This window comes from Gavialis gangeticus, unplaced genomic scaffold (genome assembly GCF_001723915.1).
Source record: "Gavialis gangeticus isolate Ggan-Ray unplaced genomic scaffold, GavGan_comp1, whole genome shotgun sequence".
NCBI lineage: Eukaryota > Metazoa > Chordata > Crocodylia > Gavialidae > Gavialis > Gavialis gangeticus.
This window is the reverse complement of record NW_017729005.1, coordinates 10,901,830-10,906,466: the sequence shown is the minus strand read 5'-3', so window position 1 is coordinate 10,906,466 and position 4,637 is coordinate 10,901,830. Positions and strand designations below refer to the sequence as shown.

Genomic DNA, 4,637 nt, shown 5'->3' with positions numbered 1-4,637 from the left:
GGGAGCTGGCTCTGTGCTCCTGCTGCAGCTGCCTTCTGTTGAGGGCAGAGCGTTGTGGACCTGGGTCCCTGGCTCCATACCCCAGGCAGCTGGGGGACCGTTCTGCAGGGCTGGGGGGAAGAGGCTGTGAGTGGGGGAATGGGGTGTGGGCAGGGCTGGGGGGGGGCTTTAATTTTAATCATGGATTTTGAGGGTTTTGTCAGAGAATTTGCAATTGTTGATCAGGGAAAACCAGGATCCCTGGTCATCATCAGCAGCAGGGTATAATGGATCAATCACACAGTCCACACAAATAGCTCCTCACGCTGTGCCCAGGTCACACCCCCAGGGAGCATGTTCTGGGCGCAGAACAGCTGCTGGGGGGGGAGGGATGGCCTCCCTGAAGAGGCCCCCTGCAGGGAGGGTGGGAACGTGGGCAGCTCCGTGTCCCAGTTGTCTGGTAGCCCCATGCCATGGTGGCAGCACAGGAGACAAGCTGGTCTGCAAGAGAAGTTGGGAGAGTGGATCTTAAGCTGTGGCAGCAGGTGCTGCAAGGAGCCTGGCCTGGGAATGGGGCAGGGGAGGCAGATTGCCTATGGCCAGCAGCCTGCCAGCCCCTGGGGAGGAAGCAGGTACAGGTGGCTCAGCTGCTGGCCACCTGGGCCCAGGCCTGCCCAGCTGACTTATCATGGTCTGTGGGCACCCATGCATGCATGACCCCAATCTGAGGCTGGGCAGCACAAAGCCCCCAGGTACAGAGCATTTTATCTCTGAAATGTCAGGGTTGTCAGCAGGGCCGTCAGGGTCACTGCTACCCTTGGCCGGGGCCCTGCTGATGCAACATCTGCAGGAGGAGGGCCCAGGACTGGACCTTCCTCCTGAACCACCTGGTGATGGCCTCAGAGAACCAGCTGGTGGACATGCAGGCAGAGGATGTCACCTGCCAGGACAGGTGGAGGATGTTTCCCCTGAGGATGCAGCCAGAGGAGTGGAGGCCACAGAGAAAAGGACTGCTGGGTGCTGGACACTAGGGCTATGGAAAATGGCACTGTTCCGTTTTGCCTTCAGTTTTGAGGTTTCTATGGAACAGCGTTCTGTTTCGAATTTCATTTAAATTCAAAACAGCTGTTCTGTTTTGCTTTGTTGAAACAGTTAGGCTGTTTTGAGGTTTCGCTTGATGGGGCTGGAGGCGGGGAGTCAGCCCAGCTGGACTGACTCCCCATCCCTGATGCTGCGAGTGGGTGGGGGCAGGCAAGCTGACTCCCCATCCCTGCCCGATTGCAGCGCTGGGGAGGGGAACTGAGTCCGGGCTGTTCCCTTCCCCTGCGCTGTTATCGGCTTCCCACAGCCCAGCAGTAGGAGCCAGGGAGAGCCAGGGCTGCACTCCTAGCTGCTGCTGGAAGTGCAGCCCTGATTCTCCCCTGTCTCTCACCACCTCACTGCTGGCTTCAAAACTCAAAATGTTTCAACTAGCTTCATTTTGTTTCCAGGCTGTTTCAAAGCCCTTCATTTTGATTCAGTTTCACTGTTTCGAGCTCGAAATGAGTCAAAACCATGTTGAATCAAAACAGCCAGTGAAATTTCGCACAGCCCTACTGGACACCATCCTGGCCCTGGCCGTCACCTTTGTGCCGCCCGCTGCCTTGCCTCCAACCATGGCTCTGGCTGGATCCTGGCAGCTGCTCATCACCCAGCAGCAGACCCCCCCTGCCAGACATAGGCTTGAGTGGAGGTTCCATGCCACCTCCACCGGCCAGGAGCTCCTGCTCCAGCCCCCACCCTGGGTCCCCCGCCACCCAGTCACCTTGCCTGGTCCCAGCTCTGCTACTCAATAAAGCTCCACACGAGCACAGAGCAGGAGCTGCAGGCAGCAGGGCCAGGACTGCACGCTGGTCCTGGATGGGGAGCTGTGTACACCAGGAGACCAGAAGCCGCTGTCACCCCTGGGGAAGCCCCCAGCTTCTCAGGCTCACCACAGGGTGGGTGCATACCTGTAGGGGAATGGCCAGAGGCCAGGGTGCTGGCTGCCTGTCCCCAGGTTCCACCCCCTAGGTGCCCCCACCCCAGGAGGGTGCACACACAACATTGTACATAGTTTGCACAGGGAAAATAGCGGCCATGTCACCCCTTGTCCTGCACTATCAGGGGCAGGACAAAGGGTGAGATTTCAACTAGTGTAGTAAATCAACTGTGTTGTAATACATTGTGGCACAGCTGAATTTTTCCATTCCCTGATGCTGGTTTCTAGCCTTAGTTATGAAGTGAACTGTTGGGAAAATATTGGCCTCTAACATAGATGACTAAAATTGCAAGCATTATATTGAAATGGTTTAGGCAAATTGGAAAGATTAATGTTCCAATACAGATTCAGTAAGAAAAACTACAACTACCATGTCCTCTGTTTTACATGCATAACAGATAAGGATATAATTAGCTTAACTGTATAGCACAATTTAAGCAACAGGCAAAGAAGTGGGATGGGTATTGTAACAAATACCAGCTATCTTTATTGATTAAGCAAATTAACTGCTTAAGTATGCTGGAACTCTAGACCCCACTGTTACTTAGTAATGTATTGGTTGTACTGGCTTTAACTGCATCATTGGTGAAAATACATAGGTGTTGTCAATTGGAAGGCCTCTAAAACAGCCTGAAAATTGACAGCTCAAGGCTGTTAGAAGCACAAGGGGCTCTGCAAAGCCCAGCCTTACTGAGGTGCTTCAAGCTTGGGGTAGGCTGTTTCTGGAAGTAATGAGCATTATTGACACTGAATTTGGGTAAGTGCATAACTTTTTTCAGTCTCTAGACTTTGTGTTTAAATAGTCTCCTGTACAGCCATATCTCTACAAAGAAGACTCTGTCTTCCCGGAACTAAATTAATGAAGAACTTGAAGATCTCTTAGGATAAAACTTGCTATTGTATATAAGGCTTTATTGTAGGTTAATTTGTCGAGCTAATTATGCTTGAACAAAAAATGCTGTCAGCTGCAATAGGTGCTTTGTCTGCCTGTTTGGTGGTGGCTATCGTGCTCTGTTTGAGTGTTTGTTGGGCCAAGTGCTCTGAGCATTTGAGAGATGGTATTTGCAAGAGGCAGAAGTTGCTGCCTCTGGCCCCACCTGTGCCCTAACAAGGGGGCAGACCTAGCTCAGGCCTAAGAGTATAAATGAGGTCACCTGAGTGACAAAGAGAGAGCCAACAGGGCCGTTATAAAACACCTCCCAAGGGCACAAGAGGAAAAGGAGCAGGATCTGGTTCCTGGAAGGTGAGTGAGCTTAGTCCATTTGTGTGGTGGTAGTGACTAGTTTGTGGAAGGGAGTCTTGATAAAGAGTGTGCTCCCCAAAACAAGCTAAATTAACAGATAGGGGTGAGTTGGCTTCAGCTACCACCTGCTAAAAGTTACATAATACATTCCTTGTAAATCAGGATTGTAGGGCTGAAATGGACCTCACAAAAGTAATCTATTCCAGGCCCCTGCTCAAGGCAAGGTTACTCCTGACTAAATCACCCCAGCCAAGTGTCTGTCCAACCTGCTCTTGGAAACTCCATTCCTGAAAATTTTCATAACTTTTCTCTAGGTAGCTTGTTCTAATGCTTGACTAGCCTCCTAGTCAGAAAATTCCTCCAAATCTCTAATGTAAACTTTCTCTACTGAAGCTTGAGGCCTTTACTCCTAGTCCTGTCTCCTGTGGGCACAAAGAAAAGCCTATCTCCATCCTCTCTATAATATCCTTTGGCTCTTTGAAGACTGTTATACCCCACACCCCATCTTCTCTTTTCCAAACTAAACCATATGAGCTCTTTCAGCTTTTTCTCATAAGCCTCGCTTCCCAAGCCCCTAATCTTGTCACCCTGCACTGAACTCTTCGATCTGTCCATATCTGTCTTAAAATATGGGACCCAGTACTCGAGATAAGGCCTCTCCACTCCTGAACAGAGTGGAAGAATCGCTCAATGCAACAAGAATAAACCGTTAGCTGGTATTAAGTTTATGGTCTACTGTAATCCCCGGGTTCTCCTCTGCAGCCTAGCCAATCATTCTCCAGTCTCGACTTGTGCTTGCAATTATTATGTCCCAAGTGCAGGACATTGCACTTGTCCTTGTTGAAGCTCATCTAGTAAGACTGGAGAAATGGCCTACAATCTGTCAAGGTCATTCTGGGTCCTAGTCCTGCTCTCCAAAGCATCCTCAATTCCACACAACTTGGTGTCATCTGCAAACTTGCTAAGCATACACTCAATCCCACTGTCCAAGTTGTTAATGAAAATGTTAAACAATACTGGGCCCAGGACAGACTTCTGGGGAACCCCACTTGATATCTTCTCTCAGTTAGTCACTGAGCTACTGATGTCTAGCTGGTCTTGCAGTAAGAGTTTCATAGTAGTTTCATACCTTCTAGGGTCGGAAGGGACCTGAGCAGATCATCTAGTCCGCCCCCCTGCCATGGCAGGAAAGAGTACTGGGGTCAAACGACCCCAGCAAGGTGTTCATCTAACCTCCTCTTAAAACCCCCCAGGGTAGGAGCCTGCACCACCTCTCTTGGAAGTTGGTTCCAGACCCTAGCTGCCCTGACCGTGAAATAGTGCCTCCTGATGTCTAACCTAAACCTACCCTCTGCCAGCTTGTGACCGTTATTCCTGGTCACTCCTGGCGGTGCT

At 50.7% G+C, this 4,637-nt stretch overlaps 1 protein-coding gene across 5 annotated transcripts in view; it reads right to left on the bottom strand.

Annotated features, from left to right (window-relative positions):
• Positions 1-4,637, bottom strand: part of OXNAD1 (oxidoreductase NAD binding domain containing 1) — a 36,364-nt gene that overhangs the window by 6,439 nt on the left and 25,288 nt on the right. The gene's annotated exons all lie outside the window — the stretch shown is intronic.